This window comes from Spermophilus citellus (assembly GCF_964194105.1).
Source record: "Spermophilus citellus genome assembly, chromosome: 2".
Lineage (NCBI taxonomy): Eukaryota > Metazoa > Chordata > Mammalia > Rodentia > Sciuridae > Spermophilus > Spermophilus citellus.
This window is the reverse complement of record NC_138183.1, coordinates 105,038,524-105,057,630: the sequence shown is the minus strand read 5'-3', so window position 1 is coordinate 105,057,630 and position 19,107 is coordinate 105,038,524.

The window sequence follows — 19,107 nt, the reverse complement described above, 5'->3', positions numbered from 1 at the left end:
CAAATACATCTATCAATATAGGAGAAAACAGAGTGAAACCTAAAAATTCAAACTGTTACTGGAAATGAACGCTTCAACATAGAAGAACGAAATTTGGGGAACCACGTCGCCTTAGTGTACTGATCATTACCTGAAAGTATCATCCAGTTTGGGTGAAAAGATATTTGCTGAGATTATTGGAGATTCGTAATTTTTGGAAGCTTGGCAACCCCTTTCCATGAAAGTGTTTCTCGCCAGTCACTGCTTAGGGCTACATCAAGAGGAAACAAAACGTAGAGATAGAACGTGAAACTACTTTGTTGTGTCAAGTTTCAAGAAGCTAGCACAAACCGTGTTGGATTTAGATTTCAAAATACATCTATCAATATAGGAGAAAACAGAGTGAAACCTAAAATTTCAAACTGTTACTGGAAATGAACGCTTGAACATAGAAGAACGAAATTTGGGGAACCACGTCACCTTAGTGTACTGATCATTACCTAAAGTATCATCCAGTTTCGGTGAAAAAATATTTGCTGAGATTTCAGGAGATTCGTAATTTTTGGAAGCTTGGCAACACCTTTCCATAAAAGTGTTTCTCGCCAGTCACTGCTTAGGGCTACATCAAGAGGAAACAAAACGTAGAGATAGAACGTGAAACTACTTTGTTGTGTCAAGTTTCAAGAAGCTAGCACAAACCGTGTTGGATTTAGAGTTCCAAATACATCTATCAATATAGGAGAAAACAGAGTGAAACCTAAAAATTCAAAATGTTATTGGAAATGAACGCTTCAACATAGAAAAACGAAATTTGGGGAACCCAGTCGCCTTAGTGTACTGATCATTACCTGAAAGTATCATCCAGTTTGGGTGAAAAAATATTTGCTGAGATTTCTGGAGATTCGTAATTTTTGGAAGCTTGGCAACCCCTTTCCATGAAAGTGTTTCTCGCCAGTCACTGCTTAGGGCTACATCTAGAGGAAACAAAACGTAGAGATAGAACGTGAAACTACTTTGTTGTGTCAAGTTTCAAGAAGCTAGCACAAACCGTGTTGGATTTAGAGTTCCAAATACATCTATCAATATAGGAGAAAACAGAGTGAAACCTGAAAATTCAAACTGTTACTGGAAATGAACGCGAAAACATAGAAGAACGAAATTTGGGGAACGAAGTCGCCTTAGTGTACTGATCATTACCTGAAAGTATCATCCAGTTTGTGTGAAAAGATATTTGCTGAGATTATTGGAGATTCGTAATTTTTGGAAGCTTGGCAACCCCTTTCCATGAAAGTGTTTCTCGCCAGTCACTGCTTAGGGCTACATCAAGAGGAAACAAAACGTAGAGATAGAACGTGAAACTACTTTGTTGTGTCAAGTTTCAAGAAGCTAGCACAAACCGTGTTGGATTTAGAGTTCCAAATACATCTATCAATATAGGAGAAAACAGAGTGAAACCTAAAAATTCAAACTGTTACTGGAAATGAACGCTTCAACATAGAAGAACGAAATTTGGGGAACCACGTCGCCTTAGTGTACTGATCATTACCTGAAAGTAACATCCAGTCTGGGTGAAAAGATATTTGCTGAGATTATTGGAGATTCGTAATTTTTGGAAGCTTGGCAACCCCTTTCCATGAAAGTGTTTCTCGCCAGTCACTGCTTAGGGCTACATCAAGAGGAAACAAAACGTAGAGATAGAACGTGAAACTACTTTGTTGTGTCAAGTTTCAAGAAGCTAGCACAAACCGTGTTGGATTTAGAGTTCCAAATACATCTATCAATATAGGAGAAAACAGAGTGAAACCTAAAAATTCAAACTGTTACTGGAAATGAACGCGAAAACATAGAAGAACGAAATTTGGGGAACCAAGTCGCCTTAGTGTACTGATCATTACCTGAAAGTATCATCCAGTTTGGGTGAAAAGATATTTGCTGAGATTATTGGAGATTCATAATTTTTGGAAGCTTGGCAACCCCTTTCCATGAAAGTGTTTCTCGCCAGTCACTGCTTAGGGCTACATCAAGTGGAAACAAAACGTAGAGATAGAACGTGAAACTACTTTGTTGTGTCAAGTTTCAAGAAGCTAGCACAAACCGTGTTGGATTTAGATTTCAAAATACATCTATCAATATAGGAGAAAACAGAGTGATACCTAAAATTTCAAACTGTTACTGGAAATGAACTCTTGAACATAGAAGAACGAAATTTGGGGAACCACGTCGCCTTAGTGTACTGATCATTACCTGAAAGTATCATCCAGTTTCGGTGAAAAAATATTTGCTGAGATTTCAGGAGATTCGTAATTTTTGGAAGCTTGGCAACACCTTTCCATGAAAGTGTTTCTCGCCAGTCACTGCTTAGGGCTACATCAAGAGGAAACAAAACGTAGAGATAGAACGTGAAACTACTTTGTTGTGTCAAGTTTCAAGAAGCTAGCACAAACCGTGTTGGATTTAGAGTTCCAAATACATCTATCAATATAGGAGAAAACAGAGTGAAACCTAAAAATTCAAACTCTTACTGGAAATGAACGCTTCAACATAGAAGAACGAAATTTGGGGAACCACGTCGCCTTAGTGTACTGATCATTACCTGAAAGTATCATCCAGTTTGGGTGAAAAAATATTTGCTGTGATTTCTTGAGATTCGTAATTTTTTGAAGCTTGGCAACCCCTTCCCATGAAAGTGTTTCTCGACAGTCACTGCTTAGGGCTACATCAAGAGGAAACAAAACGTAGAGATAGAACGTGAAACTACTTTGTTGTGTCAAGTTTCAAGAAGCTAGCACAAACCGTGTTGGATTTAGAGTTCCAAATACATCTATCAATATAGGAGAAAACAGAGTGAAACCTAAAAATTCAAACTGTTACTGGAAATGAACGCTTCAACATAGAAGAACGAAATTTCGGGAACCACGTCGCCTTAGTGTACTGATCATTACCTGAAAGAATCATCCAGTTTGGGTGAAAAAATATTTGCTGAGATTATTGGAGATTCCTAAATTTTGGAAGCTTGGCAACCCCTTTCCATGAAAGTGTTTCTCGCCAGTCACTGCTTAGGGCTACATCAAGAGGAAACAAAACGTAGAGATAGAACGTGAAACTACTTTGTTGTGTCAAGTTTCAAGAAGCTAGCACAAACCGTGTTGGATTTATAGTTCCAAATACATCTATCAATATAGGAGAAAACAGAGTGAAACCTAAAAATTCAAAATGTTACTGGAAATGAACGCTTCAACATAGAAGAACGAAATTTGGGGAACCATGTCGCCTTAGTGTACTGATCATTACCTGAAAGTATCATCCAGTTTGGGTGAAAAAATATTTGCTGTGATTTCTGGAGATTCGTAATTTTTGGAAGCTTGGCAACCCCTTCCCAGAACGTGTTTCTCGACAGTCACTGCTTAGGGCTACATCAAGAGGAAACAAAACATAGAGATAGAACGTGAAACTACTTTGTTGTGTCAAGTTTCAAGAAGCTAGCACAAACCGTGTTGGATTTAGAGTTCCAAATACATCTATCAATATAGGAGAAAACAGAGTGAAACCTAAAAATTCAAAATGTTACTGGAAATGAACGATTCAACATAGAAGAACGAAATTTGGGGAACCAAGTCGCCTTAGTGTACTGATCATTACCTGAAAGTATCATCCAGTTTGGGTGAAAAAATATTTGCTGAGATTTCTGGAGATTCGTAATTTTTGGAAGCTTGGCAACCACTTTCCATGAAAGAGTTTCTCGCCAGTCACTGCTTAGGGCTGCATCAAGAGGAAACAAAACATAGAGATAGAACGTGAAACTACTTTGTTGTGTCAAGTTTCAGGAAGCTAGCACAAACCGTGTTGGATTTAGAGTTCCAAATACATCTATCAATATAATTGAGAAAACAGAGCGAAACCTACAAATTCAAACTGTTACTGGAAATGAACGCTTCAACATAGAAGAACGAAATTTGGGGAACCACGTCGCCTTAGTGTACTGATCATTACCTGAAAGTATCATCCAGTTTGGGTGAAAAAATATTTGCTGAGATTTCTGGAGATTCGTAATTTTTGGAAGCTTGGCAACCCCTTCCCATGAAAGTGTTTCTCGCCAGTCACTGCTTCGGGCTACATCAAGAGGAAACAAACCGTAGAGATAGAACGTGAAACTACTTTGTTGTGTCAAGTTTCAAGAAGATAGCACAAACCGTGTTGGATTTAGAGTTCCAAATACATCTATCAATATAGGAGAAAACAGAGTGAAACCTAAAAATTCAAACTGTTACTGGAAATGAACGCTTCAACATAGAAGAACGAAATTTGGGGAACCAAGTCGCCTTAGTGTACTGATCATTACCTGAAAGTATCATCCAGTTTGGGTGAAAAAATATTTGCTGAGATTTCTGGAGATTCGTAATTTTTGGAAGCTTGGCAACCCCTTCCCATGAAAGTGTTTCTCGCCAGTCACTGCTTAGGGTTACATCAATAGGAAACAAAACGTAGAGATAGAACGTGAAACTACTTTGTTGTGTCAAGTTTCAAGAAGCTAGCACAAACCGTGTTGGATTTAGAGTTCCAAATACATCTATCAATATAGGAGAAAACAGAGTGAAACCTAAAAATTCAAACTGTTACTGGAAATGAACGCGAAAATATACAAGAACGAAATTTGGGGAACCAAGTCGCCGTAGTGTACTGATCATTACCTGAAAGTATCATCCAGTTTGGGTGAAAATATATTTGCTGAGATTATTGGAGATTCGTAATTTTTGGAAGCTTGGCAACCCCTTTCCATGAAAGTGTTTCTCGCCAGTCACTGCTTAGGGTACATCAAGTGGAAATAAAAAGTAGAGATAGAACGTGAAACTACTTTGTTGTGTCAAGTTTCAAGAAGCTAGCACAAACCGTGTTGGATTTAGAGTTCAAAATACATCTATCAATATAGGAGAAAACAGAGTGAAACCTAAAATTTCAAACTGTTACTGGAAATGAACGCTTGAACATAGAAGAACGAAATTTGGGGAACCACGTCGCCTTAGTGTACTGATCATTACCTGAAAGTATCATCCAGTTTGGGTGAAAAAATATTTGCTGAGATTTCTGGAGATTCTTAATTTTTGGAAGCTTGGCAACCCCTTTCCCTGAAAGTGTTTCTCGCCAGTCACTGCTTAGGGATACATCAAGAGGAAACAAAACGTAGAGATAGAACGTGAAACTACTTTGTTGTGTCAAGTTTCAAGAAGCTAGCACAAACCGTGTTGGATTTAGAGTTCCAAATACATCTATCAATATAGGAGAAAACAGAGTTAAACCTAAAAATTCAAACTGTTACTGGAAATGATCGCTTCAACTTAGAAGAACGAAATTTGGGGAACCACGTCGCCTTAGTGTACTGATCATTACCTGAAAGTATCATCCAGTTTGGGTGAAAAGATATTTGCTGAGATTATTGGAGATTCGTAATTTTTGGAAGCTTGGCAACCCCTTTCCATGAAAGTGTTTCTCGCCAGTCACTGCTTAGGGCTACATCAAGAGGAAACAAAACGTAGAGATAGAACGTGAAACTACTTTTTTGTGTCAAGTTTCAAGAAGCTAGCACAAACCGTGTTGGATTTAGAGTTCCAAATACATCTATCAATATAGGAGAAAACAGAGTGAAACCTAAAATTTCAAACTGTTACTGGAAATGAACGCTTGAACATAGAAGAACGAAATTTGGGGAACCACGTCGCCTTAGTGTACTGATCATTACCTGAAAGTATCATCCAGTTTGGGTGAAAAAATATTTGCTGAGATTTCTGGAGATTCGTAATTTTTGGAAGCTTGGAAACCCCTTCCCATGAAAGTGTTTCTCGCCAGTCACTGCTTAGGGCTACATCAAGAGGAAACAAAAAGTAGAGATAGAACGTGAAACTACTTTGTTGTGTCAAGTTTCAAGAAGCTAGCACAAACCGTGTGGAATTTAGAGTTCCAAATACTTCTATCAATATAGGAGAAAACAGAGTGAAACCTAAAAATTTCAAACTGTTACTGGAAATGAACGCTTCAACATAGAAGAACGAAATTTGGGGAACCACGTTGCCTTAGTGTACTGATCATTACCTGAAAGTTTCATCCAGTTTGGGTGAAAAAATATTTGCTGAGATTTCTGGAGATTCGTAATTTTTGGAGACTTGGCAACCCCTTTCCATGAAAGTGTTTCTCGCCAGTCACTGCTTAGGGCTGCATCAAGAGGAAACAAAACATAGAGATAGAACGTGAAACTACTTTGTTGTGTCAAGTTTCAGGAAGCTAGCACAAACCGTGTTGGATTTACAGTTCCAAATACATCTATCAATATAATTGAGAAAACAGAGTGAAACCTAAAAATTCAAACTGTTACTGGAAATGAACGCTTCAACATAGAAGAACGAAATTTGGGGAACCACGTCGCCTTAGTGTACTGATCATTACCTGAAAGTTTCATCCAGTTTGGGTGAAAAAATATTTGCTGAGATTTCTGGAGATTCTTAATATTTGGAAGCTTGGCAACCCCTTTCCATGAAAGTGTTTCTCGCCAGTCACTGCTTAGGGCTACATCAAGAGGAAACAAAACGTAGAGATAGAACGTGAAACTACTTTGTTGTGTCAAGTTTCAAGAAGCTAGCACAAACCGTGTTGGATTTAGAGTTCCAAATACATCTATCAATATAGGAGAAAACAGAGTGAAACCTAAAAATTCAAACTGTTACTGGAAATGAACGCTTCACCATAGAAGAACTTAATTTGGGGAACCAAGTCGCCTTAGTGTACTGATCATTACCTGAAATTATCATCCAGTTTGGGTCAAAAAACATATGCTTACATTTCTGGAGATTCGTAATTTTTGGAAGCTTGGCAACCCCTTTCCATGAAAGTGTTTCTCGCCAGTCACTGCTTAGGGCTACATCAAGAGGAAACAAAATGTAGAGATAGAACGTGAAACTACTTTGTTGTGTCAAGTTTCAAGAAGCTAGCACAAACCGTGTTGGATTTAGAGTTCCAAATACATCTATCAATATAATTGAGAAAACAGAGCGAAACGTAAAAATTCAAACTGTTACTGGAAATGAACGATTCAACATAGAAGATTGAAATTTGGGGAACAAAGTCGCCTTAGTGTACTGACCATTACCTGAAAGTATCATCCAGTTTGGGTGAAAAAATATTTGTTGAGATTTCTGGAGATTCGTAATTTTTGGAGACTTGGCAACCCCTTCCCATGAAAGTGTTTCTCGCCAGTCACTGCTTAGGGCTACATCAAGAGGAAACACAACGTAGAGATAGAACGTGAAACTACTTTGTTGTGTCAAGTTTCAAGAAGCTAGCACAAACCGTGTTGGATTTAGAGTTCCAAATACATCTATCAATATAGGAGAAAACAGAGTGAAACCTAAAAATTCAAACTGTTACTGGAAATGAACGCTTCAACATAGAATAACGAAATTTGGGGAACCAAGTCGCCTTAGTGTACTGATCATTACCTGAAAGTATCATCCAGTTTGGGTGAAAAAATATTTGCTGAGATTTCTGGAGATTCATAATTTTTGGAAGCTTGGCAACCCCTTTCCATGAAAGTGTTTCTCGCCAGTCACTGCTTAGGGCTACATCAAGAGGAAACACAACGCAGAGATAGAACGTGAAACTACTTTGTTGTGTCAAGTTTCAAGAAGCTAGCACAAACCGTGTTGGATTTAGAGTTCCAAATACATCTATCAATATAGGAGAAAACACAGTGAAACCTAAAAATTCAAACTGTTACTGGAAATGAACGCTTCAACATAGAAGAACGAAATTTGGGGAACCACGTCGCCTTAGTGTACTGATCATTACCTGAAAGTTTCATCCAGTTTGGGTGAAAAAATATTTGCTGAGATTTCTGGAGATTCTTAATTTTTGGAAGCTTGGCAACCCCGTTTCATGAAAGTGTTTCTCGCCAGTCACTGCTTAGGGCAACATCAAGAGGAAACAAAACGTTGAGATAGAACGTGAAACTACTTTGTTGAGTCAAGTTTCAAGAAGCTACCACAAACCGTGTTGGATTTAGAGTTCCAAATACATCTATCAATATAGGAGAAAACAGAGTGAAACCTTAAAATTCAAACTGTTACTGGAAATGAACGCTTCAACATAGAAGAACGAAATTTGGGGAACCCAGTCGCCTTAGTGTACTGATGATTACCTGAAAGTATCATCCAGTTTGGGTGAAAAAATATTTGCTGAGATTTCTGGAGATTCGTAATTTTTGGAAGCTTGGCAACCCCTTTCCATGAAAGTGTTTCTCACCAGTCACTGCTTAGGGCTACATCAAGAGGAAACACAACGTAGTGATAGAACGTGAAACTACTTTGTTGTTTCAAGTTTCAAGAAGCTAGCACAAACCGTGTTGGATTTAGAGTTCCAAATACATCTATCAATATAGGAGAAAACAGAGTGAAACCTAAAAATTCAAACTGTTACTGGAAATGAACGCTTCAACATAGAAGAACGAAATTTGGGGAACCACGTCGCCTTAGTGTACTGATCATTACCTGAAAGTATCATCCAGTTTGGGTGAAAAAATATTTGCTGAGATTCCTGGAGATTCGTAATTTTTGGAAGCTTGGCAACCCCTTTCCATGAAAGTGTTTCTCGCCAGTCACTGCTTAGGGATACATCAAGAGGAAACAAAACTTAGAGATAGAACGTGAAACTACTTTGCTGTGTCAAGTTTCAAGAAGCTAGCACAAACCGTGTTGGATTTAGAGTTCCAAATACATCTATCAATATAGGAGAAAACAGAGTGAAACCTAAAAATTCAAACTGTTACTGGAAATGAACGCTTCAACATAGAAGAACGAAATTTGGGGAACCACGTCGCCTTAGTGTACTGATCATTACCTGAAAGAATCATCCAGTTTGGGTGAAAAAATATTTGCTGAGATTATTGGAGATTCGTAAATTTTGGAAGCTTGGCAACCCCTTTCCATGAAAGTGTTTCTCGCCAGTCACTGCTTAGGGCTACATCAAGTGGAAACAAAACTTAGAGATAGAACGTGAAACTACTTTGTTGTGTCAAGTTTCAAGAAGCTAGCACAAACCGTGTTGGATTTAGAGTTCCAAATACATCAATCAATATAGGAGAAAACAGAGTGAAACCTAAAATTTCAAACTGTTACTGGAAATGAACGCTTCAACATAGAAGAAGGAAATTTGGGGAACCATGTCGCCTTAGTGTACTGATCATTACCTGAAAGTATCATCCGGTTTGGGTGAAAAAATATTTGCTGAGATTTCTGGAGATTCTTAATTTTTGGAAGCTTGGCAACCCCTTTCCATGAAAGTGTTTCTCACCAGTCACTGCTTAGGGATACTTCAAGAGGAAACAAAACGTAGAGATAGAACATGAAACTACTTTGTTGTGTCAAGTTTCAAGAAGCTAGCACAAACCGTGTTGGATTTAGAGTTCCAAATACATCTATCAATATAGGAGAAAACAGAGTGAAACCTAAAAATTCAAACTGTTACTGGAAATGAACGCTTCAACATAGAAGAACGAAATTTGGGGAACCACGTCGCCTTAGTGTACTGATCATTACCTGAAAGTATCATCCAGTTTGGGTGAAAAGATATTTGCTGAGATTATTGGAGATTCATAATTTTTCGAAGCTTGGCAACCCCTTTCCATGAAAGTGTTTCTCGCCAGTCACTGCTTAGGGCTACATTAAGTGGAAACAAAACTTAGAGATAGAACGTGAAACTACTTTGTTGTGTCAAGTTTCAAGAAGCTAGCACAAACCGTGTTGGATTTAGAGTTCAAAATACATCTATCAATATAGGAGAAAACAGAGTGAAACCTAAAATTTCAAACTGTTACTGGAAATGAACGCTTGAACATAGAAGAACGAAATTTGGGGAACCACGTCGCCTTAGTGTACTGATCATTACCTGAAAGTATCATCCAGTTTCGGTGAAAAAATATTTGCTGAGATTTCTGGAGATTCGTAATTTTTGGAAGCTTGGCAACACCTTTCCATGAAAGTGTTTCTCGCCAGTCACTGCTTAGGGCTACATCAAGAGGAAACAAAACGTAGAGATAGAACGTGAAACTACTTTGTTGTGTCAAGTTTCAAGAAGCTAGCACAAACCGTGTTGGATTTAGAGTTCCAAATACATCTATCAATATAGGAGAAAACAGAGTGAAACCTAAAAATTCAAAATGTTATTGGAAATGAACGCTTCAACATAGAAGAACGAAATTAGGGGAACCACATCGCCTTAGTGTACTGATCATTACCTGAAAGTATCATCCAGTTTGGGTGAAAAAATATTTGCTGTGATTTCTGGAGATTCGTAATTTTTGGAAGCTTGGCAACCCCTTCCCATGAAAGTGTTTCTCGACAGTCACTGCTTAGGGCTACATCAAGAGGACACAAAACGTAGAGATAGAACGTGAAACTACTTTGTTGTGTCAAGTTTCAAGAAGCTAGCACAAACCGTGTTGGATTTAGAGTTCCAAATACATCTATCAATATAGGAGAAAGCAGAGTGAAACCTAAAAATTCAAACTGTTACTGGAAATGAACGCTTCAACATAGAATAACGAAATTTGGGGAACCAAGTCGCCTTAGTGTACTGATCATTACCTGAAAGTATCATCCAGTTTGGGTGAAAAAATATTTGCTGAGATTTCTGGAGATTCGTAATTTTTGGAAGCTTGGCAACCCCTTTCCATGAAAGTGTTTCTCGCCAGTCACTGCTTAGGGCTACATCAAGAGGAAACACAACGCAGAGATAGAACGTGAAACTACTTTGTTGTGTCAAGTTTCAAGAAGCTAGCACAAACCGTGTTGGATTTAGAGTTCCAAATACATCTATCAATATAGGAGAAAACAGAGTGAAACCTAAAAATTCAAAATGTTATTGGAAATGAAAGCTTCAACATAGAAGAACGAAATTTGGGGAACCACGTCGCCTTAGTGTACTGATCATTACCTGAAAGTATCATCCAGTTTGGGTGAAAAGATATTTGCTGAGATTATTGGAGATTCATAATTTTTCGAAGCTTGGCAACCCCTTTCCATGAAAGTGTTTCTCGCCAGTCACTGCTTAGGGCTACATCATGTGGAAACAAAACTTAGAGATAGAACGTGAAACTACTTTGTTGTGTCAAGTTTCAAGAAGCTAGCACAAACCGTGTTGGATTTAGAGTTCAAAATACATCTATCAATATAGGAGAAAACAGAGTGAAACCTAAAATTTCAAACTGTTACTGGAAATGAACGCTTGAACATAGAAGAACGAAATTTGGGGAACCACGTCGCCTTAGTGTACTGATCATTACCTGAAAGTATCATCCAGTTTCGGTGAAAAAATATTTGCTGAGATTTCTGGAGATTCGTAATTTTTGGAAGCTTGGCAACACCTTTCCATGAAAGTGTTTCTCGCCAGTCACTGCTTAGGGCTATATCAAGAGGAAACAAAACGTAGAGATAGAACGTGAAACTACTTTTTTGTGTCAAGTTTCAAGAAGCTAGCAAAAACCGTGTTGGATTTAGAGTTCCAAATACATCTATCAATATAGGAGAAAACAGAGTGAAACCTAAAAATTCAAAATGTTATTGGAAATGAAAGCTTCAACATAGAAGAACGAAATTTGGGGAACCACGTCGCCTTAGTGTACTGATCATTACCTGAAAGTATCATCCAGTTTGGGTGAAAAAATATTTGCTGTGATTTCTGGAGATTCGTAATTTTTGGAAGCTTGGCAACCCCTTCCCATGAAAGTGTTTCTCGACAGTCACTGCTTAGGGCTACATCAAGAGGAAACAAAATGTAGAGATAGAACGTGAAACTACTTTGTTGTGTCAAGTTTCAAGAAGCTAGCACAAACCGTGTTGGATTTAGAGTTCCAAATACATCTATCAATATAGGAGCAAACAGAGTGAAACCTAAAAATTCAAACTGTTACTGGAAATGAACGCTTCAACATAGAAGAACGAAATTTGGGGAACCAAGTCGCCTTAGTGTACTGATCATTACCTGAAAGTATCATCCAGTTTGGGTGAAAAAATATTTGCTGAGATTTCTGGAGATTCGTAATTTTTGGAAGCTTGGCAACCCCTTTCCATGAAAGTGTTTCTCGCCAGTCACTGCTTAGGGATACATCAAGAGGAAACAAAACTTAGAGATAGAACGTGAAACTACTTTGTTGTGTCAAGTTTCAAGAAGCTAGCACAAACCGTGTTGGATTTAGAGTTCCAAATACATCTATCAATATAGGAGAAAACAGAGTGAAACCTAAAAATTCAAACTGTTACTGGAAATGAACGCTTCAACATAGAAGAAGGAAATTTGGGGAACCACGTCGCCTTAGTGTACTGATCATTACCTGAAAGTATCATCCGGTTTGGGTGAAAAAATATTTGCTGAGATTTCTGGAGATTCTTAATTTTTGGAAGCTTGGCAACCCCTTTCCATGAAAGTGTTTCTCACCAGTCACTGCTTAGGGATACTTCAAGAGGAAACAAAACGTAGAGATAGAACATGAAACTACTTTGTTGTGTCAAGTTTCAAGAAGCTAGCACAAACCGTGTTGGATTTAGAGTTCCAAATACATCTATCAATATAGGAGAAAACAGAGTGAAACCTAAAAATTCAAACTGTTACTGGAAATGAACGCTTCAACATAGAAGAACGAAATTTGGGGAACCACGTCACCTTAGTGTACTGATCATTACCTGAAAGTATCATCCAGTTTGGGTGAAAAGATATTTGCTGAGATTATTGGAGATTCATAATTTTTCGAAGCTTGGCAACCCCTTTCCATGAAAGTGTTTCTCGCCAGTCACTGCTTAGGGCTACATCAAGTGGAAACAAAACTTAGAGATAGAACGTGAAACTACTTTGTTGTGTCAAGTTTCAAGAAGCTAGCACAAACCGTGTTGGATTTAGAGTTCAAAATACATCTATCAATATAGGAGAAAACAGAGTGAAACCTAAAATTTCAAATTGTTACTGGAAATGAACGCTTGAACATAGAAGAACGAAATTTGGGGAACCACGTCGCCTTAGTGTACTGATCATTACCTGAAAGTATCATCCAGTTTCGGTGAAAAAATATTTGCTGAGATTTCTGTAGATTCGTAATTTTTGGAAGCTTGGCAACACCTTTCCATGAAAGTGTTTCTCGCCAGTCACTGCTTAGGGCTACATCAAGAGGAAACAAAACGTAGAGATAGAACGTGAAACTACTTTGTTGTGTCAAGTTTCAAGAAGCTAGCACAAACCGTGTTGGATTTAGAGTTCCAAATACATCTATCAATATAGGAGAAAACAGAGTGAAACCTAAAAATTCAAAATGTTATTGGAAATGAACGCTTCAACATAGAAGAACGAAATTTGGGGAACCACGTCGCCTTAGTGTACTGATCATTACCTGAAAGTATCATCCAGTTTGGGTGAAAAAATATTTGCTGTGATTTCTGGAGATTCGTAATTTTTGGAAGCTTGGCAACCCCTTCCCATGAAAGTGTTTCTCGACAGTCACTGCTTAGGGCTACATCAAGAGGAAACAAAATGTAGAGATAGAACGTGAAACTACTTTGTTGTGTCAAGTTTCAAGAAGCTAGCACAAACCGTGTTGGATTTAGAGTTCCAAATACATCTATCAATATAGGAGAAAACAGAGTGAAACCTAAAAATTCAAACTGTTACTGGAAATGAACGATTCAACATAGAAGAACGAAATTTGGGGAACCAAGTCGCCTTAGTGTACTGATCATTACCTGAAAGTATCATCCAGTTTGGGTGAAAAAATATTTGCTGAGATTTCTGGAGATTCGTAATTTTTGGAAGCTTGGCAACCCCTTTCCATGAAAGTGTTTCTCGCCAGTCACTGCTTAGGGATACATCAAGAGGAAACAAAACTTAGAGATAGAACGTGAAACTACTTTGTTGTGTCAAGTTTCAAGAAGCTAGCACAAACCGTGTTGGATTTAGAGTTCCAAATACATCTATCAATATAGGAGAAAACAGAGTGAAACCTAAAAATTCAAACTGTTACTGGAAATGAACGCTTCAACATAGAAGAAGGAAATTTGGGGAACCACGTCGCCTTAGTGTACTGATCATTACCTGAAAGTATCATCCGGTTTGGGTGAAAAGATATTTGCTGAGATTATTGGAGATTCGTAATTTTTGGAAGCTTGTCAACCCCTTTCCATGAAAGTGTTTCTCACCAGTCACTGCTTAGGGATACTTCAAGAGGAAACAAAACGTAGAGATAGAACATGAAAGTACTTTGTTGTGTCAAGTTTCAAGAAGCTAGCACAAACCGTGTTGGATTTAGAGTTCCAAATGCATCTATCAATATAGGAGAAAACAGAGTGATACCTAAAAATTCAAACTGTTACTGGAAATGAACGCTTCAACATAGAAGAACGAAATTTGGGGAACCACGTCGCCTTAGTGTACTGATCATTACCTGAAAGTATCATCCAGTTTGGGTGAAAAGATATTTGCTGAGATTATTGGAGATTCATAATTTTTCGAAGCTTGGCAACCCCTTTCCATGAAAGTGTTTCTCGCCAGTCACTGCTTAGTGCTACATCAAGTGGAAACAAAACGTAGAGATAGAACGTGAAACTACTTTGTTGTGTCAAGTTTCAAGAAGCTAGCACAAACCGTGTTGGATTTAGAGTTCCAAATACATCTATCAATATAGGAGAAAACAGAGTGAAAACTAAAATTTCAAACTGTTACTGGAAATGAACGCTTGAACATAGAAGAATGAAATTTGGGGAACCACGTCGCCTTAGTGTACTGATCATTACCTGAAAGTATCATCCAGATTTCGGTGAAAAAATATTTGCTGAGATTTCTGGAGATTCGTAATTTTTGGAAGCTTGGCAACACCTTTCCATGAAAGTGTTTCTCGCCAGTCACTGCTTAGGGCTACATCAAGAGGAAACAAAACGTAGAGATAGAACGTGAAACTACTTTGTTGTGTCAAGTTTCAAGAAGCTAGCACAAACCGTGTTGGATTTAGAGTTCCAAATACATCTATCAATATAGGAGAAAAGAGAGTGAAACCTAAAAATTCAAAATGTTATTGGAAATGAACGCTTCAACGTAGAAGAACGAAATTTGGGGAACCACGTCGCCTTAGTGTACTGATCATTACCTGAAAGTATCATCCAGTTTGGGTGAAAAAATATTTGCTGTGATTTCTGGAGATTCGTAATTTTTGGAAGCTTGTCAACCCCTTCCCATGAAAGTGTTTCTCGACAGTCACTGCTTAGGGCTACATCAAGAGGAAACAAAATGTAGAGATAGAACGTGAAACTACTTTGTTGTGTCAAGTTTCAAGAAGCTAGCACAAACCGTGTTGGATTTAGAGTTCCAAATACATCTATCAATATAGGAGAAAACAGAGTGAAACCTAAAAATTCAAACTGTTACTGGAAATGAACGATTCAACATAGAAGAACGAAATTTGGGGAACCAAGTCGCCTTAGTGTACTGATCATTACCTGAAAGTATCATCCAGTTTGGGTGAAAAAATATTTGCTGAGATTTCTGGAGATTCGTAATTTTTGGAAACTTGGCAACCCCTTTCCATGAAAGTGTTTCTCGCCAGTCACTGCTTAGGGATACATCAAGAGGAAACAAAACTTAGAGATAGAACGTGAAACTACTTTGTTGTGTCAAGTTTCAAGAAGCTAGCACAAACCGTGTTGGATTTAGAGTTCCAAATACATCTATCAATATAGGAGAAAACAGAGTGAAACCTAAAAATTCAAACTGTTACTGGAAATGAACGCTTCAACATAGAAGAACGAAATTTGGGGAACCACGTCGCCTTAGTGTACTGATCATTACCTGAAAGTTTCATCCAGTTTTGGTGAAAAAATATTTGCTGAGATTTCTGGAGATTCTTAATTTTTGGAAGCTTGCAACCCCTTTCCATGAAAGTGTTTCTCGCCAGTCACTGCTTAGGGCTACATCAAGAGGAAACAAATCATAGAGACAGAACGTGAAACTACTTTGTTGTGTCAAGTTTCAAGAAGCTAGCACAAACCGTGTAGGATTTAGAGTTCCAAATACATCTATCAATATAGGAGAAAACAGAGTGAAACCTAAAAATTCAAACTGTTACTGGAAATGAACGCTTCAACATAGAAGAACGAAATTTGGGGAACCACGTCGCCTTAGTGTACTGATCATTACCAGAAAGTATCATCCAGTTTGGGTGAAAAAATATTTGCTGAGATTTCTGGAGATTCGTAATTTTTGGAAGCTTGGCAACCCCTTTCCATGAAAGAGTTTCTCGCCAGTCACTGCTTAGGGCTGCATCAAGAGGAAACAAAACATAGAGATAGAACGTGAAACTACTTTGTTGTGTCAAGTTTCAGGAAGCTAGCACAAACCGTGTTGGATTAAGAGTTCCAAATACATCTATCAATATAATTGAGAAAACAGAGCGAAACCTACAAATTCAAACTGTTACTGGAAATGAACGCTTCAACATAGAAGAACGAAATTTGTGGAACCACGTCGCCTTATTGTACTGATCATTACCTGAAAGTATCATCCAGTTTGGGTGAAAAAATATTTGCTGAGATTTCTGGAGATTCGTAATTTTTGGAAGCTTGGCAACCCCTTTCCATGAAAGTGTTTCTCGCCAGTCACTGCTTAAGGCTACATCAAGAGGAAACAAAACGTAGAGATAGAATGTGAAACTATTTGTTGTGTCAAGTTTCAAGAAGCTAGCACAAACCGTGTTGGATTTAGAGTTCCAAATACATCTATCAATATAGGAGAAAACAGAGTGAAACCTAAAAATTCAAACTGTTACTGGAAATGAACGCTGCAACAGAGAAGAACGAAATTTGGGGAACCAAGTCACCTTAGTGTACTGATCATTACCTGAAAGTATCATCCAGTTTGGGTGAAAAAATATTTGCTGAGATTTCTGGAGATTCGTAATTTTTGGAAGCTTGGCAACCCCTTCCCATGAAAGTGTTTCTCGCCAGTCACTGCTTAGGGCTACATCAAGAGGAAACAAAACGTAGAGATAGAACGTGAAACTACTTTGTTGTGTCAAGTTTCAAGAAGCTAGCACAAACGGTGTTGGATTTAGAGTTCCAAATACATCTATCAATATAGGAGAAAACAGAGTGAAACCTAAAAATTCAAACTGTTACTGGAAATGAACGCTTCAACATAGAAGAACGAAATTTGGGGAACCCAGTCGCCTTAGTGTACTGATCATTACCTGAAAGTATCATCCAGTTTCGGTGAAAAAATATTTGCTGAGATTTCTGGAGATTCGTAATTTTTGGAAGCTTGGCAACACCTTTCCATGAAAGTGTTTCTCGCCAGTCACTGCTTAGGGCTATATCAAGAGGAAACAAAACGTAGAGATAGAACGTGAAACTACTTTTTTGTGTCAAGTTTCAAGAAGCTAGCAAAAACCGTGTTGGATTTAGAGTTCCAAATACATCTATCAATATAGGAGAAAACAGAGTGAAACCTAAAAATTCAAAATGTTATTGGAAATGAAAGCTTCAACATAGAAGAACGAAATTTGGGGAACCAAGTCGCCTTAGTGTACTGATCATTACCTGAAAGTATCATCCAGTTTGGGTGAAAAAATATTTGCTGTGATTTCTGGAGATTCGTAATTTTTGGAAGCTTGGCAACCCCTTCCCATGAAAGTGTTTCTCGACAGTCACTGCTTAGGGCTACATCAAGAGGAAACAAAATGTAGAGATAGAACGTGAAACTACTTTGTTGTGTCAAGTTTCAAGAAGCTAGCACAAACCGTGTTGGATTTAGAGTTCCAAATACATCTATCAATATAGGAGCAAACAGAGTGAAACCTAAAAATTCAAACTGTTACTGGAAATGAACGCTTCAACATAGAAGAACGAAATTTGGGGAACCAAGTCGCCTTAGTGTACTGATCATTACCTGAAAGTATCATCCAGTTTGGGTGAAAAAATATTTGCTGAGATTTCTGGAGATTCGTAATTTTTGGAAGCTTGGCAACCCCTTTCCATGAAAGTGTTTCTCGCCAGTCACTGCTTAGGGATACATCAAGAGGAAACAAAACTTAGAGATAGAACGTGAAACTACTTTGTTGTGTCAAGTTTCAAGAAGCTAGCACAAACCGTGTTGGATTTAGAGTTCAAAATACATCTATCAATATAGGAGAAAACAGAGTGAAACCTAAAATTTCAAACTGTTACTGGAAATGAACGCTTGAACATAGAAGAACGAAATTTGGGGAACCACGTCGCCTTAGTGTACTGATCATTACCTGAAAGTATCATCCAGTTTCGGTGAAAAAATATTTGCTGAGATTTCTGGAGATTCGTAATTTTTGGAAGCTTGGCAACACCTTTCCATGAAAGTGTTTCTCGCCAGTCACTGCTTAGGGCTACATCAAGAGGAAACAAAACGTAGAGATAGAACGTGAAACTACTTTGTTGTGTCAAGTTTCAAGAAGCTAGCACAAACCGTGTTGGATTTAGAGTTCCAAATACATCTATCAATATAGGAGAAAACAGAGTGAAACCTAAAAATTCAAAATGTTATTGGAAATGAACGCTTCAACATAGAAGAACGAAATTTGAGGAACCACGTCGCCTTAGTGTACTGATCATTACCTGAAAGTATCATCCAGTTTGGGTGAAAAAATATTTGCTGTGATTTCTGGAGATTCGTAATTTTTGGAAGCTTGGCAACCCCTTCCCATGAAAGTGTTTCTCGACAGTCACTGCTTAGGGCTACATCAAGAGGAAACAAAATGTAGAGATAGAACGTGAAACTACTTTGTTGTGTCAAGTTTCAAGAAGCTAGCACAAACCGTGTTGGATTTAGAGTTCCAAATACATCTATCAATATAGGAGAAAACAGAGTGAAACCTAAAAATTCAAACTGTTACTGGAAATGAACGATTCAACATAGAAGAACGAAATTTGGGGAACCAAGTCGCCTTAGTGTACTTATCATTACCTGAAAGTATCATCCAGTTTGGGTGAAAAAATATTTGCTGAGATTTCTGGAGATTCGTAATTTTTGGAAGCTTGGCAACCCCTTTCCATGAAAGTGTTTCTCGCCAGTCACTGCTTAGGGATACAT